The sequence below is a fragment of the Octodon degus genome, unplaced genomic scaffold, assembly GCF_000260255.1.
Source record: "Octodon degus isolate 3935 unplaced genomic scaffold, OctDeg1.0 scaffold00009, whole genome shotgun sequence".
Lineage (NCBI taxonomy): Eukaryota > Metazoa > Chordata > Mammalia > Rodentia > Octodontidae > Octodon > Octodon degus.
In genome coordinates, this window is record NW_004524585.1 from 27361949 (window position 1) to 27383113 (window position 21165).

Below are 21165 nucleotides of genomic sequence, written 5' to 3' on the forward strand. Positions count from 1 at the left end.
TTCCTCCTCCTCCTCCTCCTTCTTCTGAATGTAGGACAGAGTCTATGGGGTGTACAGGATGTAGAGGGTCTCACTACACAGATCAGACTCATAGTGATTCTCCTGTTTTCAGCTGCCCAGGTGCTGGGATTACAGGCATGCACCACCATGCCCAGACTCAAGTCTCAACATGCCCTGGGTGCAGGACCAGCAAGGCATGGCCAGGATCAAAGCCCAGCAGCTGCATTCTACTGAAGCAGGCACTTTAGTCCACTGATCTGTCTGGCCAGCCCAGCAACAGAGATTTCTAAGAATGATCAGTTACAGAAAAATGCTAGTCAATTGCAGATACGGACTGATGCTTTGTGCCATATTAATGTACTGAATGAATTGAATCTATAAAGCAACAGTGAAGACACAATCCTTCAGACATTAAGTAGTTTTAGAAACAAGTGAAACTCTGGGTTGCATATTAACAGATCTAAGTAAAAATCTGTCAAGTTTAGGTAATTTACAAATACTTTTCCAGGATTATTTGTCTACAAGTCTAGAACCTAAAGATAATTCTCTGTAAATTCTGTATAAAAATTGAAACAGTTCAGAAGGCCAGGTTATAACTATGAAGTATAAGAATGTCAATCCCATTTTTATTTCTTTTATGTATTTTGTGCAGGGTATCACTACACAGCTCCCACTCATAGTGATCCTCCTGTTTTCAGCCTCCATATTACTGGGATTACAGGCATGTGCCACCACACCCGGATTTGGTCACCAGCATGTGGTGCCAACAATCAAATCATGGTCCCTGTGCTTGCCTAAGCAGGTGCTTAGTCCCATGAGCTTTCTCACAGGCCCTTATTTATTTATAGGATACAGGTTCTCACTACGCAGCTCACACTCCTAATGATTCTTCTGTCTCAATCTCCCATCACTGGGATTATAGATATGTGTCACCAGGCCCACTTGATGGAAGGCATGGTATTAAAACAGCTCAATTAACAATCCCATAACTAATCCACAGGTTAAAACAATAGTTTCTTTGTTGACTGAATCTCACTTTTCCACTGGTTTCATGTACCTAGTTTAAAGTCATAAACCTAGTGAGGAAAGATATAACTTGTAAATAAAATTAAAAATTTGAAAAGTCTACTTTCTGTGAATAACCAATTAAAGAAACTATCTCAACACAATTTTGTTAGTTTTTTTCAGCAAAGCCCTTTAAGGCCAGAAGAAACACAACTCTAACAGTTAACTCAATGCTGATTTTTAAAATCTAAGTATATAAGGACACAGATATTAAGAAATCAGCCAATGTAATTTTAACATTAATTAAATTTGGATTCTGCAGGCAGGTTTTAAGGCAACTTTTAAGACTTATTTTCATAAACTTACAAAAGGATGATTTAATTTGATTACAAGAAATGTCTCTACTGTAAAAGAATAAGTAAAGTGCTTCTGCTGTGATGTATTAGTGGGAGTCGTAGATTCACTGATATTCTAGGGAGGAATTTATATCAAAATGATATTCAAGTTCTTATGTTTGGGAGAATTTACAGGATTTCTAGGAATAAGAGAGTATTCTAGTTACTAACAAACAACAATGTAAGATAATTGAAGGGGCAAAACTTCTCTGATGTCAAATTTTATTTGTCAGTAACTTCAAACTCAACATTGTCAAAGTATCTGTTTTACCATCTTCTATTTATTTTTTCAAGCCACTGGACAATTTATTTGATGAGCATCTCTTTTTGCATTTGCATATTCTCTTCTATTGGGTCAAAAATAGATACCATCATCTTCAGGGTTAAGATTGCAACATAGGAACTTTGAGATGTACACACGGAGATCACTGGAGGAATGAGAGAAACGTTCTGCATTCGGAGCTAGTAGTTACGTGACTGAACCCATTTGTCAAGATGCATTGGACTGAACACCTAAAAATGTATATTTTATCATATGCAAATTATACTGTCATAAGCCTCGCTATAAAAATGAAAGAAATACTTACTATATATTTGAATAAATGGTGGGTGCTGGGGAGATGGCTCCGTAGAATAAGCGCTTGCCTGGCAAGCACAAGGGTCTGAGTTCAATCCCTAGTTCTGCCAAAATAAATAAATAAATAAATAAATAAATGGTAAGATACAGATAGAGATAGAGGTATGATCTTTAAATTTGAAAAAAATGACTGAAGACCTAAATTGCTTTCATTAATTGTAAAATTGTAAAACACCTTGTAATTTGTAAAGCAATTTGTAGTATTTGCATTAAAAAGCTGAAGACAAAAAATAATTTAAAAGTAAAAAAGAATAATGTCTGTGTAATGCACTAGGATTCAAAATCAATGGTCAGTAGGAATTTTAAGTAGACTGGACAACAGATATGCTGTACTGCGAAGGCAACTAAGTGGTGTGCCAGAATGAGTTTTATTGAAAAAGGACAATTTCAGGCAACTGACAGCTGTTGCATGATAGACAGATGAAAGGTCAAAGCAAACAGAGACTGAAAACCAATTATAAAATATATTTGAGAAATCTGTGCCCAAATATACACTAATTAATTCCAAAGTTCAATAATGTCACCAATACCAATACATCAGCAGAGGTTCCAAATTACAGGATATAAAATGAATACCAGTTACAAAATCCAGGACAAAGCATTAAACTAAAGATACATAAGTAGGAAAGAAAGTATGGGTTCCCTGGAGACTGCAAGGTCGCTTTCCAGAAAATTTCTAGGTCAATTAGCTAGCATCTTTTTGAAGTAAATTAATAAGCTTCATTCCCGCACTACTGTAAATTCTTAGGGGGAGCAGTGAGAATATCACTGGACACAAGGACTATGTCATGTCTCCTATGTCACCCCTTGGGCATACTTAGCAAGGTGCCTACCCTATAGGTAGTGCTCAGTAAAAGCTTGTTGAGTAACTGACACAAACCATATTTCTTAATGTCAGAATGTATTTAATATATCACTGCATTATTCACAGACCCCGGTACTGAGCTTGTCACAGTTTGGTGACTATTTGCTGAAAGGATGACAGTGGTGGCAGTCTTCAAATATGATCATGAAAGATTAATTCTGCAAGATTTTTAGGGTGTCATTCTATCCCCAATCTGCTCTGAATTTATTTACAATGTTTTATATCCCCCTCACTCTGATAGGTTTTTTTTGTCCATATTGAAAAGTTAGTTGGAAAACATTCGATTATTTCTCCATGGCTCTTTACCACCTAGGCCTATTGGTGTTACTGCTTATCAGATAATGAAATTAAGTTTTATAGCAATTATTTTCTCCTAGTAAGTTTTATTTTTTTAATCTTTCTATAATTGCCTTATGATCAGAGTTTTAGGGCTCCATAGTGATTTTGATTGTGTTATGACTTCAGTCTAAGAGTCTCATGTGGGGCTTTGAAAGACAACTGGATGATGAGGTAATATATTCATCAGTGACTTGATTGATTGATTGGTTCATACTTATTGTGCATTAGGAAGTGCAGCCAGTTGGAGGTGGGTCCCTGGAGGTGTGACTGTTGGGTGTTTTCTTATCCCCCCCCCTTTGGCTTTCTTCTCTGCCTCTTGGCTGCCCTGCAGTATGCAGCCTTCCTCCACCCAGCCCTTCTAGCATTTCTGCCCTGGAGCCAGTGCACCATAGACTGAATGCCCTAGATCCAAAGTGAACCTTTCTTCCTTTAACCTTTCTTGACATTCTTGGATATCAAGAATCGTAACCATGGCCAGTTGTAGGTTAGTGCTAAAAAACCAGGATATTATTTATACAGCAACTGTCATTTTAAGCAGTTAGCCTCATGCTCTAGCCCTCAGCCTAGGCACCTGGTGAGCAGTATCTGTTATCTGGCATGCATAGTGTAAAATGCAGATTGATAATGACCACAGTAAGAACTTATTCGTGATAAACGCAAAGATAATTTAAAGTGAAAATTTTGTTGATGTTACAACCATAACTTTGCTTAAATAAATACAGTGTTTAACATTAGAATGTCATAATAAACCACTTTTAATACCACTGAAGTTATCAATTTACCAGACTTTTACATTATGACACACCAGAGAATTAAAAAACTCATTCAATAATAAATAAAACATTTTCTTCTAAACCAGTATATAATTCTACAAATGCTTACAGTATATTAGAAGCATACTTTATTTTTATGTAAGAAACTAATGCATATACTGAAGCTTTTTAGGTACTTTTTGTTTCTGATGTTTCACATTCTCTAATAACTGTATAGCTAAAAAGATCACAAACATTTCTTTCTTGTTCAAATATTCTTATCTCCAAATTTCATATTCAGCCCACTTTATGGTTACATTTTGCGAAAAGTCACCAATTAAGATGTTCAACTTCATCTCGGCTCCACTATCCTTTGGCTCTACTCATCAGCCTGATTTTTATCCTGCTGCCAGGCTGTGGCTCTGTGGGATGCTTTGCCAACCTGCACAAGCTCTGTGGTGGCTGCGGGACAGTCACCTGTGGGCATCACTTTTAGGGCATAATGAGGCACAGCTGAGTCTCTTGAAATATGAAAACAAATGATTCACTGGCAAATACTCCCAGTAAAGCTAGTGTGCAAACCTGGCTACCCAGTCTTGGCTACTCAGATAAAAAGACAGCGCAACAAATATTGTTATTGATTTTCATTAGCAGGTGGAGTTGACTCAGAATAGACCAGACAGAACTTCCTTTCCAACTTGATAACAAATGACAGTGTTATATGAGCAAATATTTGGGTATTGCTCAAGATTATTTCAGTTTTGTGAAGTCTCCTTCTGAGACACCCAGTCTTCCTTCTTTTCTCCCTCCCTTGTTCCATGCCCCCGTCTCCTTTTCTTTTTCTCTCTTCTCTTTTCCTCCTTTATTTTCTTTTTAAATACAGTATGACTAATGTAGATGATATGATAGGTACAAGCATAGAGGCTTGGAAGAGATCGACTCTACAGTGTACCTGGACGTTGCTGACTGAGTTCAGCACCCCAGCCCATTTATCAGAACCTCCAGTGTTTCAGAACATGGTGGTATTCAGAGATAAAATCTTTGAAGAAGTAAAAAGTAGTGAGGTCACTAAGGTAGGCACTAATCCACTCTACAGTGGTTATGCTTACAAGAGGGTGAAACTTGGAAACAGATGCAGAAGGAAAGCAGAAAAGACTTTCGAAGAAGATAGCTGTGAACAAGCCAGAGAGAATACGTTAAAAACAAAAAATTCCTTGAGAAGAAATCCACCCTGCTGACACCTCAGTCATAGACTTTCAGTCTCTACAATAAGAGAAAATTAATTCAGTCTTTTTACAAAAGTCCCAGCAAACTAAGGTACAGATGTTCTTGATTTATAACGGGGCTCTAATCCTGATGGCAAACCGATTACGAATTGAAAATGCCAGACATGCTGCTGCATTCCACACTCGCCTTGCCGAATACCATAGCTCAGCAGCACAGCGTCTTTGTCCCCAACCACAGGGCTGACCGGAAGCTGTGCCTCATGGATGCTGCCCAGCAACACCAGACAGAACTGTGCTACCTATTATTATCCCAGAAAAATAAAATCAGTCTTCAAAATTCAAAATACGGTTTCTACTGGATACATACTTCTTGTCCATCATCATAAAGTCAAAAAATTGTAAGTTCAACCAGCATAAATCATGGCCCAGCCTTCTAGGCTTCTACTGAACTAAAGCTCCATCCACTGACAGTGAGATTCTACAAGTTTAACCATGTGTGATGGTCTCCACTTGGGGTCAAAGCATATGCTTTAAACATAGAAAGCATTTTACTTCTTTGTGACTATACCAAACTGTTGAAGGTAATTCTTCAAGTAAATCACATGGTAGACTTCTGAATATTAGTTGCAACCTAATTTAATTTTATTTTTTACATTATTGTTATCATCATCATTATTTTAAACAGGGTTTTTCTAAGTATTTTTAAACATCATTTTCTTTAAACAGGCTCTTTGAGTATTTCAGCTGGCCTTGAACTGACTATGTTGCCCAGGATGGCCTCAAACTCATGATGTTGTCCTGCCTCAGTCTCTCTTCTTGAATGCTAGGACCTCAGGTTTTGGCCAACATACTTATTTACACTCCAATTTTAGATTAATACCCTTTTGGAAACAATGTAGCAATTTATCCAGTGAAGAACTTATAAAGAATACTTATCAACAGAGATGGTAAAAGTCCAAACAAATCTTCTGTCTCTAGAAAAACAACAAAGTCAGGAGTGGTTATACTGGACAGCTAAAGGAGGCTGCAGATTCCTGACCACCCGCATCTCCCAAAAGTGAGACTGGGTGGCCAGCAGAACATGATGGAGGTGATTTTTTTAATACCCATTTCAGCTTAGTTTAACCTGGACTACTAGCATCAACATCTTCCTGGGTGGAAAACAGCTCACTGTGGAAGAAATCCAACTTCCCCAAAGCTTCCCTGCAATGAGAAGTCCATCCTAGCTACCCAGAATGAGAAGTCTGCACAAACTCCTGTGTCACCACACTTGGGGAGAGAAGACCTCTTCACTATTGCCACGGCCACCACTGATGGCTGGCAGAGTAAAACACTTCAGCCTTCCATACAAACTGAGGTTACACTCCATACGACCCTCTCTTCATCAGTGTGAGCTGCTATGACAAAATACCACAGGCTGTAAGGCTTACCCAGAAACTTTCTCACAGGTCTGGAAGTTGGGAAGTGCAAGATCAAAGTGTCGACAGAGTTGGTGTCATGCGGGGACCTGTTAGACCTCATCATGGAGAGCCATCTTCTCATGGTCTCCTTGCATGAACGCAGCAGAGAGGGAGCAAGCTTTGCTGAGACACTGATCCCACTCCTGGAACCTAACTGTCTCCGTCAGACCTCCCCTCCCAACATCATGCTGGAGATTCGGAGCTGACATTAATTGGCAGGTGGGCAAAAGCATTCAGGCTGAGACATGTCCTAAGTAAGAAGCTTGAGCCAGTTGACAGCTGCTTAGCTTGCATCAGCTGAGGGCCTCAGCTGAAAGGCTCTTTATATTTCCTCTAATTTTTTCTTTTCTCTTCATATTTCTGACTCTTAGAAACTCAGACCTCTGAGTAAAGTAAAATGCTTTTTTTTTAGAAGCACAGAGTATTGAGATGGATTTTATGCATAAAATGATAGCTGAAATGGTCTTAAATAAGCAAGTAAGAGTTTATGAAAGTGTATTTGGAGATGTACTTACAAGTGTGGCTTTTATGCCAAGAATCTTGAAGAACACAAACCATTTTGGATGTGAAGAGAAGAAACAAATTAAATCAAATAAATGTTGATGGAATGGGAACCTCCACATATCTGTGAATTTTTATTTGACCCAGGTCCCTTACGAGGCCTACAGTGTTACAATGCTACAGTGCAGTTCTGCTACCAACTTAAGAACCTCTCAAAGGGAAATTCCCTAGTGTGTCTCTTTGGCGTTGGCCTCAGTCCATTGGCTCTGAGGGGCAGCTTAGGGATGAACTAGCTCAACTTTCTCATTTTACAAATAGAAGGCAGGACTCCGAGAGCTCAAAGGATTTGCCACGGTTGCAGCACCAACAGCTTACTTGGGCAAGCCTACAGACATCCAACACTGCAAGCATACAGTAGACCCACACCATGACACTTTTTTAACTTAAAATTTACTTTTACTTTGTTTATATTTACCACAGAAAAGGTGAAGCTTTGAGGTACAGACATATTATGGAATGGCTCTATTTAGCTGATTAAAATAGGTATGCACTCATGATTATCATTATTGTACCAAGAATAATTTTCAATCACTTTCAGCATTCTTCAAGATATAATGCATTTTCTATAGTCACCAATATAGAATATGGTCTCTAGGTATTACAAAACTGAAATACCATGTTAATGGGATTTCTAAATCATTAATGGTGGTGATCTTAATAATTCTCATATTTTAAATAGTTCAGAAAACTAACATTGGGATCCAACAAGATCTCCATTGAAGAGCACTTTTCTGGCCACATACACACACACACACACACACACACACACACACACACACTTCAATATATATTTACTATGTGCTTAACTATATGGGTGTAGGTATTTCTAAGACAAATATGCTAATTGTTTTAATAATAAGAGAGTGATGTTCATGTGTACTGTAGAAAGGTTGTGAGGTAAGGTATAGACTACAGAGTATTTCCCGAGAGACTTTGCTCTAAGCGAGATTGATGCAGTAAACCCCAGTGGAGCACTGTGGAGATAGCTCAGCAGTGTAAGCCCCTGCCTGGCCAGTCCGAGGACCTGGGTTTGATCCCCATACCACATACCCTTCTCTCCTTCACCCCTGGTGCTCCGAGCTGACCACCAAGACCAGGCATGGTGGCACAATCCTCTAATCCCAGCACTGGAGAGGCTGAAAATGGGAAGATTGCTACAAGTCCGACTTTTGTAGTGAGACCTGGTACCAAGTGCGTAAAATTAAATGATCATAAGAGTAATAATAATAATAACAATAATAATAAAAGTAAAACCCATTGGTACGAGGTACTGCTGAATGGGGAAGACGTGCTCCATCGGTTTCAGTCTGATCTCCAGAGGCAGCCTGCTATGTGCAACCAGAGATGATACATTCCGCTGCGTTATGCAGGCTAGCACTGCCTCTCCAGAAAGTACTGCAGTGTGAGCCAGGAGTCCTTCATGCAGACAGACCCAAATTATTTCCACATTACAATGAACAGAAAGGAAGAAAACCTTATTAAACACAGATTAAGTTCATCATTCAACAAATCCTTCCTTGAAAAATCAAGATAATCCTATGTCCCAAAATATTGAACATAACACTGATACCTCAGTCAGGAGAGATGATCCACCCTCCTATTATGGAGCACCTCTTTCCTGGTAATGAGGCAAACCCATAAGGGCTGTGAGTCAGGACTGTGAAGAGACAGGGCCACCAGCTAGACCTGGTGTCAGGTTCCTCCTCTGGTTCCATGAAACATCTTTCCCGCAGCATCCTTTCAGACCAGTCTTCACTGAACAGGCCTTCGGTGCAAGTTAATCCGAGGTTTCACATTGCAGAGGTCTTGGATGGCAAACATTATGTTTGTGCTCTTTCGTAATTATATTTGACTGAAAACACATTTGCAACTGGCTCTGTACTTGGAATGGGAATCCCCAGGGCCCCAGCCAACACCTCAGTGCCACCATTCAATTCAAATGGCATTGCAGAGTGGCTCAGATTTACGGACATCTGTCCTGTGCCACTTAAATACAATTTGTTTTTTCATGGATGCAAGAGAATACTTTCTATATTCAGTGAGTTTATGTGTTTGGGATTTGTGGAGTTTTTCTTTCACTAGAGAGAATTGTGTGAATGTTTTGTGTCAAGAGCTGTCCAGCAAAATTTAGGACTAACTAAAACCTGGATGAGATAAAGTTTAGATCTACTACGTAGTGGGACCCTGTAGACCCTGTCCTAAATTCATGAGAAAAAAAAAGAAAGAAAAGAAAAGTCTGTGATTGACATTTTATATAATTGCAGGAGAGGCATGAGAAATAAGTAAAAACAATCTGAAGCCAAAGAAGGAGAGAAGAGAAGAAAAGAAAATGTAATGAATGAGGGCTAAACCCCTAAGCTTTCTTAGAATTTAACCAGCTCATTTCCTCATTGTCTGCTGCTTTCTTACTGGCAAACATTTTTCTCCATCTGATTTTTCCCATAAAATACAACTGGAAGGCAGAACACATCTGTAACCTCAGCATTCAAGAAGCTGAGGCAGGATGATAACTGCTAGTTTGAGGCCAATCTGGGGTTCATAAACAAGTTCAAGGACAGCCTGTACTACAGGGCAAGACTGTCTTAAAAGAAAGAAAGAAGAAAGAAGAAAGAAAGAAAGAAGAAAGAAAGAAAGAAAAAAGAAAGAGAGAGAGAGAGAGAGAGAGAGAAAGAGAGAGAGAGAGAGAAAGAAAGAAAGAAAGAAAGAAAGAAAGAAAGAAAGAAAGAAAGAAAGAAAGAAAGAGTGAGAGAGCTGTGGTTGTTCTCTATTCCTTTGGTACCTTCTTCCCACCATGTACTGTTTCTCCTCTGTCATACCTATCTGTCTTGGAGCCAGCCAATTATGAGCTTAAGCCTCTCCAAAGTGTGAGGTAAATAATCCTTTCCTCCTCCAATTTTAGGTGTTTCTGGTATATAATTTAGTAGTAGAGCACTTGCCTAGTATGTAAAAGGCCCTAGGTTCAATCCCCAGTGCTGCAAATAACAAAAACAAAAACTTTAGGTGTTAAGTATTTTGTCTCAGCAAAGAGAAAGTAACTAAGACAATAATCTTTATTTTAATGAATGAATTAATAAATTTTTTTATTTTTTGTGGAACAGGAGATTGAACTCAGGCCCTTGCACTTGCCAGGCAAGCACATATTCTACTGAGCTATCTCCCCAGCTCCTAATCTTCTTGAATTTAGCAGTATCCATTGTGATTGAAGCTTTTTCATTTCTAATTGCATTGATTTGTGTCTTCTCTTTCCTTTATTTTTTTCCTTTGGTTGGATTAGTTAAGAGTTTGACTATTTTGTTTATTCTTTCAAAGAACCAACTATTTGCTTCATTCATTCTTTGAAGTATCTTCTTTTTTGTCTCAGTTCATTGATTTCTGCTCTGATCTTTATGATTTTCTTCCCTGTGCTAGCTCAGGGTTTAGATTGTTCTTGTTTTTCTAGAACCCTGCAGTGCATCCTTACGTGGTTTATTTGGGTTTGCTGTTTTGTGTTGTGGGCATTCGCAGCTATACACTTCTCTCTTAGGATTGATTTCATTGTTTGACTGTGTCTTAAATTCTGTTATGTTTTACTGGTATTGTTTAGTTCTAGAAACTGCCTTTCTTCCTTAGTTTCTTCTGTAACCCATTGATTACTTAAGAGTGTGTCAAAGTGTAATTTCTAGTTTTACTGTGCTATAATCTGATAATGTTCGTGGTCTAATTTCTTCTTTTGCATTTATTTATTGGCTAGTATGTTGTTTATTTTGGTGAGTGCTGTTGAGCTGAATGGGTATTCTGTTGGGTGAAATGTTCTGTAGATATTTACTAAATACACTTATTTGAAGATTTGGTTCAACACTGATGTCTTTGCTGATTTTTTGTCTAGTTGATCTATTTGTAATAAATCAGAGATACTGAGTCCCTCACCAAAAAAAAAAAAAAAAAATACAACTGGTAAAAGAAAACAGCAGGAAGATCTATATGCATAAAGCCATTTTTTCCCTCACCAAAGCTCACACTTAATGTTCTAGCAGCCGGGCTTCTACAAATTAATCAAAATAATGGCTTCCTAATCTTTTATTTATTAATTTTCAGATAAGATAGAAAGAAGCTTAGTAGAAACCAGCCATGGATCCTGAAATGAATAAATGGAGTAGGGAAAAACTCCAAATGATTTTGCTAATCTTCCCTGTTTGTTCATAAACTGATAAAGATACTGAAGTTTCTTTATTAGAGTATTGGCATTTTTACAGGGGAATTTTCATCTTAAGTAGAACAATGTCCTCTATTCTTAGAGGGAAGTTCATTTGGGTAGAAACTATTTCAACAAACCACGATCAAAAGCAAAGAATGGGGGTTTTCGTGCCCTTCATTGACTAATTTCTATGTTCACATGATAATGGGCACAGAAAACATAACTGTAGACCATCAGGGGTCAGTTTCTTCGTTTTTATCCAGTTATGCTTAGACAGAGTCCCTGTGCCATTTTCAATCTATATGTGACCTTTCAAAAATAAATCTAACTTCCTCTTCTCAATTATTCTCAATTTATAAAAATCTTATCAGCCCTTAGGGATTCTAATATACTTCTATTTAATTATATAAGTCAGAAATAATTACTCCCTCTTCGGATTTCTTATAACATAGTTTATAACAATTATTTGAAACTCAAAAAAAATCTTAAATTCGAACAATTGAAATAAACATTAATTTTCATCAAATACAAATGCATTTTAAGAATATGAAACACAAAATTTCTTTCTAGAAAATGCATTTCAACTTATAAAGAGAGTGTCACCACTAATTCTACAACTTAAAATTATTAAAATTTAAATAATGAATATAATACTATGCAAGGATATGAGAAAAGTAGTTTGTGTATTCAGAAAAGAAACACAGATTTACCTGTTGTTGTTACTTCCCACACTGATTAAAATCTAAAAGTTGATGCCTGTTCTGAACACCAGTAAACAATCTGCTGATTGGTTGTGAGCACAGGTACTGGACCTCAACCGCTTGTGCTCTGACCCTCGCTGTGATTTTTATCAGCCCCATGTCTGTGAGCAGCTGACTTACCCGCTCACCCACACCTCAGGTCCTTATGTATAAAATGTGGGTATTAATCCGGTATCCAATTCATAGGCACCACATCCAGATTGAGTGGGTTAATGCATGCTCAACAGAGTAAAGAGCAAGAGCCTGACACAAAGCACTCTAGAAGATTAGCTATTTCTGTATGCTTTGAGGACAAAATTGGAACAATGTAGATGCAAAACAAGTCATCAGGATGTGTCGAGAGTATAAATGTGAACGCTCCTTGAACTAGCAGCTAAATATTTAAAATTTAACATTTTCATTTGATAAATCAAAAATATATGTATATGTACATGAATACAGATCACAGATTTCTTATTGTATGATATAAATCTAGTATCACACTTAATAAGAAAAGTTGCATTAATGTTTAAATAAAAAAGGTAAATATAATGAATATTAAACTGCAGAAAGCATGACAGCACTATTTGCGATATAGGAAGGGCTTCAAGTGCCACTTACTAAAAGAATAAACATAGGACAAGATATGGGCATGAACCTTGCACAAATAAAATGACATAGTGCACAAGGTAGTATGTTTTTATTTTTATCTGGAAGAATAAACAGAACATTAACTGTGCTATCTCTCAGGACAAGGACTAAGGAAGCATGAGATAGCTTCCTTTTGTCTGTGTGGCTGGTGTGTTAGAGGGGCTGAGCATGTGTGATGAGGCAATGGGTTACTAGGTCGGGCTACAGAAGCAGCAGTGGGTACTTCTCAGGTGCCTCTGCAAGCTGGAGAGCCTGAAGATCCAGAGACTGCGCAGTTCGAGAAAAAGCTGCAGAAAACAGGGATCAGGGATGAATCGCCAGTCTAACACGGACGCCTGGGAGCTTCCTAGAGAGATGTTGCCCTGAGTCCACAGTGCAAGGCTGAAGAAACTGGAATCTGACATCCACAGGAAATGGCAGTAGCAGACACCTGCTCAGCCCAGTGAAATTTTCAAAGGCAGGGTGACTTCCTCCTCCTTCCTCTTTCATTCCTTCTGGGCCGAAAGCCTCCTGAGCTCCAGGGCTCAGACGGCCAGCCAACATGCCAATATTCTCTGGAGCTAGAAGCAAAGCTCCACTGAGATTTCTGTTTTCTTGATCTTCTAGATTTTTCTTAATCCAAAGAAGCTGGCAATCATTTTGTACCTTTTCATATAGATGCTTCAATTTTTTAAAATCAGAAATGATTAAATTTTAATTAATTAAATAAATTTATGTATTCATGTATGTATTTTTGGTTATTCTGAGGTAGGGTCTTACTGTACTGTGTGTTTGCTGGCCTTCAGTCCTCTTATGCAGCCAGGCTGGACTCAAATTCATGGAGATCCTCCTGCCTCAGGCTCCTGAGTGCTGGAACAAAATTTTAATTTAATACATAAAATATTATCAGGTAGATGAGGTTAAAGTTCATTTATCTTTTATTCCTTAATGTTTTTTGTATTTAAAAATATTTTAAAACAAAATAATCCTAATAAATATTTAAATCTTATAAAAATTACATTTCTGAAATTATTATATTTGTTGTTTTCTCTTAAAAATATAATGTGGTCTTTTCATTTTAAATTTTCATAAGCTGAAATATGTGATTTGATACATAAAAGATAATATATAAAATTCCATGTATACTCTGATTGCATTTAAAAGAAAGTCATGTTAAGAATACTACAAGTGAGACTGAGCATGGTGATGTGCCCCTGTAATCCCAGCTCTTGGGAGGCTGTAAACAGGTGGATCACTACGAGTAGGATCTTGTGTGAGACCCTGAACACCCTAGAGACCCTTCCCTAAAATACCAAAAAGAAAAAAGAATACTACGTGTATTTGTAAAGAAAAATTATCATATTGGAGTGGTATTATTTTATTTAATAATAGAAACCATGAGAATATGAAAAATGATGGTTAAGCACTCAAATAATTTTATTAGAATTTCTGAATGTAAACTAATTTCTAATTAGAAAATCAACCAATGAGAAATATGAAGCTCTTAATAGACATAAAAATTGGAATGGGGCATTATTTGATGAAGGATAGGTTACCCTATCGATCTCAGCATCCATGAAATTTAAACCAAACTTAGAAATACCTTCCTAGGATCCTTCCACTTTATGAAACCTTCAGATACTTAGCTATTACTCTTTAAATGGATTTTTAGGCAATAAATTCTTCTTAAGATTATTGGGACACCCGTGTGTCCCACTGGCCTGTGGGCTTCTTAAGAGAAAGCAATAATCTCTATAAGAACACACTTTGCAGCTACACCTGCAAGCCAGGAGTGGTTCCTCCTACAAGCCAGGAGTGGTTCCTTTACTTTCTAGAAGCCACGGGACTATGAGTTACTTAACCTGAGGGTAAGAGAACTGTGAGTTCCTGACCCTTCAGTCTCAGGTATAATTGGAATGTCAGAGATTAAAATGTTTTCACAAATAATTTTATTTTTTCATTTTTATCTCAAGGAAGGGTCTACAGAGTGCTCAGAGTCTTACCACTAGATTGGACTCATAGTGATCTGCCTGTTTACAGCCTCCCAAGAGCTGGGATTACAGGCATGCGCCACCACGCCCAGTCTACAAATAATTTTAAATAAGTTACCAAATGTCACAATCTAGTCCAAAGTTAAAAGACTTTCGAAGTATTTTTTCCTTTCACTGAATGACATTGTCTGAAATAATTAAATTATTAAATAAGGGCTGGCGAGATAGCTCAGCAGCCTAAGTGCCTGCTTGGGCAAGCACGGAGACCAGGAGTCGATCCCGGGCAGCACATGCTGTGCCAGCCCCACTACCGGGCATGCTGACTTGATGACCGAAATTGGGTGTGGTGGTGCACACCTGTAATCCCAACACTGGGGGGCTGAAGATAGGAGGATCAATACGAGTACAAGCTGCATAGTGAGACTGTACCAAATACACAAAAGAAAAAATAAAATATTAAATATAATAGGTATTTAATCCGTATTTCCCATGTAATGGAAATAGAATCCTGTGCCATCTCTATGTTGAAAACGATATTTTAATATAAAACAGAATTATCTGAGGTCAAATTAAAACATTAAATTTATTCTTTTCCTGAAAAAAACAAACAAAAAAAAACTATTCCAGTAAGTGCTTCCTGATTTGAAAGCCCAGTTATCAATAAATTAGCCATCAATACCTTAGCTTTTCCATATATGTCACAAAAGAAAATTGTCTAAGAGCTTTGCATGACATTCACATTAGTTTCCCCAGGACGTGACTCAAGGGATGCTGAAGTGGGGAGTGAACAGTGAAGGCCCTGTGCAGGCTAGTGTTTGTAGTGAGAGCCACGGTGGCACGGCCCGTGGCTGTGGTGAGGGCCACGGCACTCTAGCAGCAATTCTGTAAGTTCCTGAGTCACTAAGTCAAAGCAGAGGTGTCGAATGGGACAGGAAGCATTCAACCTCACAGAAGTCATCAATGCCTAGTATGTTTGTCTTTTATTGATTGTTTCCTCAAAAGAATTTATTTTTCATGTTTACTTAGTAATGCAGGAAATCAAAATGTGATCATGAACACATTTAAAATGTTCAGATTGAAAAAGAGATGCACAGTTTCAATAGAAGGAATCTTACAGCTCTGGATGCTAGGCAACCCATGACTGATCTTAACTTTTTCCTTTTGAATTTTGGGACTACAAGGTCCCATTTTCATTGCAGAAAGTCAAGAGGGGCCTCCAGGCTACATGAGTTATCAGAGAGGCCCTCCTGCTGCGAGCACAGAAGCCTTCTGGATAAATTCGTGCCAAGCCTCAGAGGCAGCTGGCTCTTTCCTGAGGACATCAAAGATTTGTTTCAAGCAGAAAACTTTTAAGGAAGTTTTGAGAAATGGGCTTGTATGAAAAACCAAAGAACTTATTACTAAGTACTGAAAGAATCTTTAAAACATCTTTTGAGACTCCTGGAACAAAAATATCAAGGGACTTGGAATTTCTTAAGCCCTGAATGTCACTAGTCCTCCAAGATACTCCATTCACTTTACTGTGACTGGAGCAGTAAAGGTGCTGGTGGTGTCCAGGGAAAGAACAAAAGCCCCATAAATAAGCACCACTGAACAAGTTACAAGGATATCAAAAAGAAAAGAAATATGGTGAAAAGAAGGTCATAGAAGTGTACAATGCAAGCACCCAACTCAAGGAAATATGGACGCAGTCCTGGTTTTTTTTTCATGGAACACAAATATATTCTGGAGAGATCAATTTTAAGAACTAAATAATGTTCTTAAAAATACAATTTGCATTATGAAACTAGGTAACTATAAAATAGTGATTATAACATGTAATTAAAATGAGGGTTTTAGTGCAATATTATTAGTGAATACTTAGATATATTTCTCTGGGATTCATATATACGGTCTCATTACTAGCATCTGCTTTGTACATAGTTTACAGAAATTATTTTTGGCACTAGATAGTCTTGTTCTTCCTGGAGAAACTGATGTCGTTTGAGTTTATTGTTGATTTCTCCTGGAAGTTCTTTTCTATTTTTTTTTCACAGCTAAGGTTAGGATATTACAGGGTATGCAAAGAAAAACATTCGAAATTTAAATTTTTATACAATAGAGTGTTACTCAGCTACAAAGAATGACAAGCTTGAAGCTTTTATACTGAAGTGGATGCCACTTGCACCTATACTCATAAGTGAAATAAAACAGACCCACATGTGTAAGTATCATATAGTGTCCCTAGTGTAAGAACTCAAAAGAAGAAATACAACCAGAAAGGTGTAACACAGTTAAAAGGAAAACAAGAACTTGAGGATTGGACAACGAGAAGAGAGCAAGGAGAAAAGCTGGGAAACAGGACAGGGACAAAGCCATACATTTATATGCACAAGATGGGCACAGCAATGATTCTGAGAAACATCAGCAGATTTTTGAAATGAGCAGTTAATTGGTAGGATTTTCACCCTGAATAACTATATATGCTGATACCTGTGAACTAAGCAACTGCACTGAAGATAGCAATGTGTAATAGAAGGGTCACGCTTGGAATGTCTGTCATTCTGGTCTTCTAAACACGTATTTCTTGTCTTGATATACCAATTATTACCATACTGTCTCACAAGTAAAAGTTTTTTTAATGGGTAATACATGAAAAAAAGACAAAAGAAAAAGAAAAAAAAATTGTCACAGGGCTGTCCTGCTACAATGCTGTATATGGTTAGATTTTTAAATTTCTGTGTAAAAATATGTAATTGTTTATTCATGTTCTTTAAATATTTTTTCATTTTTTAAATTTTTATCTCCATATTCCATAGGAATTTAAAGTTTAACATATCAATACTTGATGGAAAATACCTGTTTCATGCTATACCTAAAATGTTTAATATTCATACAGATAGTGAAGTTAAACCCAAATACATAATATGTAGGGTAATAATAAGCTTCTCTTCTGGACGGTTAACAACTTAAGTTTGCAGACCAAAAATTAGAGAAATACAAGGGCTATGAGGACAGCCAATATTTTGCCCATAGCCTTTTAAGGTCAGTGAAGACTCAGGACACAGGAGAACCTATACTGTAACATCATGTAAATCAGTTCTGCCCCAAATTTTCTGATCAAGAAGATCATGGGGGTACAGAGCAATGTGATCAATGACATAGAATTTGCTTAAGGAGAGTCACCTGGAGAAAAAACATTCTCTCAGGCTTTCACAGAGAGCAAATTGGCCAAGCAATGGCCGTGACTTATCCACAGGGCTGACACTGACAAAGGATCTGCAAACTGCGGTACAGGGTTACAAGATGAATCCTGAGGGTACTTGTCTGACCTTATCAGATACAAAAGTTACATTTATTGTTATGCAGGTCTTGCTTTATCTTGGTCTTAACTATCCAGCAGAAAAGTATAAAAATGAGGTATATAAAGTAAAGCCATATTAATATGCTGAGCTGTGAAAGGCTCAAGTCAACAACTTCTGTGGATAACCCACTATTATAGTGGATTGCTGGACTGTGTTGGATTGTTTTGCTGAATTCACACACCTATAGTATTTAGATGTCAATGGAATACCCATTTCTTACAGGACTAAACAAAAAAGGGGATACAAAGGAAGGACCGTTTTGTATCTGTATATACAGAATAGATATATAGCTATTTTCACTTAATTCAATGAGAAGCAAGATTTGTACTAATAATGTTTGGACAGGATATTCTGTGTGCATCTTGTACTACAGATAACCACTAAGAAGATAACGGTGTACAATGTATTAATTATTGAAACTGTCCTATTAATCAGTTTTGAAACTGTCTCATTGATACTCGTTTCTCAATAAAATAAAATAAAATAAAAAATTTAAGAATATGTGCTTGGGTCCCCAAGATGTGAATAGACACTATGCACTATTTTAAGGTTCTGTGCATGACCCCTTTCCCCTCAGAAGACTATAGATCAGCAACAAGTTGATATAAAGTAATGAGTTTAATAAATTATCATGTCATGAGTGTGCTCAAGGAATATTTATATACAGAGTAGAAAAAAGTTACATTTGTCTCCTGACTTTCCTCAGTTAAAACTTCCTAAACTGCAAAATGAGGGTATGTTAAGATACTACAAGTTCTAATGGAGCTAGAATCTACTGACATTACAGCTATTTTCAGTTTTCCATAGAATTAATTAAAATCAGCAATGAATCTTTATGCAACGCTAGACATGTTCCTGGGAGAGAAGGCTAATATTATCTTCTTCAAAAGTAGTATTCCTTCTCTGTATGGCTATACAACGCAGTTTCCTGAATGGCTTGGTGGACGTGGGCAGGATTACAAGTATGTCCTCCATCTCAAAGCTAGTCAGTTTCCTTTCCTTCCCAACCTAGACCCTTTTAGATCAGCCAGCTGATTTAAAATATATCCCACTTGATATTCTAAACTTGCCCATAGTGAGAGTATAGATGAGGAATGTCACTCTCTCCAAGCTTGTGGAATGTCCTCTCACCAAGAAAACAGTACAGGAGGAAACCCTTAGTGCATATACTTCTCATGGCTCTGTTTACTCTGAGAATTATCTCAGAAAAAAAATCATTACATTAAACAAAAGAATTCTGTTTCTCCTATAAACACTTTAGAGCAGGAAATTTTATGAGTGACAAAAATATTAACAGTTTACAGTGTAGAAAAAATTTCTTTACATTAGTTTTTCATTCATTCATTCACTCATTCCATACATATTCATAGGACAACTATTATAAAGTATATATGATACATGTCTAAGGATACAGTTGCAAGTAAAACATATGCACTCTTATGGATCTTTTGGGCTAGTCAAATATTCACACTCATATCTTTTCAGAATATCTATAGTAAGCTTGCCATCTCTTCAATATCCTACACCTGTGAAAAAGAGGAGTTGATTATCTATTTCAGTCTTTAAGGAAACATCTGTTCTGCCAACATTCATATTAATCATTACATTTGATGACTGGACTGACCTGAAGAAAAATGGACCCTCTTTTTTTTTGGTTAAGTAGCTATTTGCTATTTTTTATCAGAAAAGAAGTACATAAATTTTGGCCCAAATGGCATTGTTAACATAGCAAAAATGAGCCATGTTCAGGTTTGGAGCAAAAAATAATTAGTAGAAGATTCATCTGAATTTTGAGTAACTGGAGGAGATTTTCAAGGGCTAATAGCTAAAAAAGAATTTCCTGCTATCAAGGTAAACCTGATGTTTATCTGCAAAGAGAAGAACTTTCAGCATTCCTTGATGAGCTGCAATGGACTCACGCATGCGGCCGTTATATTAAAAGCGGCTTCCCTAAAGAAAACACACAGGGGCCCTGCCCCTCATCTCAGTTCTTTAAGTAGCTACTTCAACAAAGCAGTCAGGCTCAGGTTGCTGTGGTTCGATCCCCACAACTCATGCCAGCCAAACCTGCCCTGAAGGCATTCGGAGCAAAAAAAAAAAAAAAGAAGAAGAAGAAAAGAAAAGAAAACACACAATGCAATTTTCCTAATATCTATTGTTTTAATTTTGCATATCTGCATTCATAATTTTTCTCACATGTTCAGATATCTAAATATAGATAATATTTATTCTCATTGCATTACTTTCATATTACATTATATTGAAAAATTTCATACTTACTCAATGGTTGTCAACTTCATGGATTTTTTTGGGAATCCATGTATTATTATTTCTTTTATGTTTATAACCATATTATCTATTATATTTTATCTATTTAAAAATTTTATATGGTTCATAGAAATTTTGGCCATTGTTTTTATGACCCTGTTCTAGTGTATACTTTAGCTGAAATTTGAACAGAGTAACTGTTATTCGGCAAATGTGTGTGTGTGTGTGTGTGTGGCTACTTAAAGAGAAAAATGGTATTATTTTATCAAGACATTGTCACTTTCCTATTATTTTAACCAAAATAGGAACTCTAAGTGTAGCACTTGACATAAAATAAAGAAATTCAAAGCTAAGGATTTAGCTCCATGATAGAGTCTGCCTATCATGCAAAAAGTACTAGGTCGGGCCCCTAGCACTGCTGGGAGAAATAAACACCAGATAAAGTGAAGAAATCTGGGTCGTTTCTCTTTAAATCTCACTCATAAAAACAAGCCTCCACTTTATTCATAAATCTTAGCTATCAATCTGAGTGGATTCAATCTGAGTAAATTCAATATCACTTTATTAAGAGAAGCACATTTGTATTGGGAACTTATATTAGAAAAAACTATCATTCATGCTAACAGTTAAGTAAGAGTGTATAATTTTAAAACAAAAATATGAGAACATCAAGCATTCTTTTGGTAAAGATATAGTGATCATAACATAATAGATAAAGAGACAAAATACCTAGGAATAATTTTTATTTTATTTATTTTTATGTAATTTGGAACAGAGT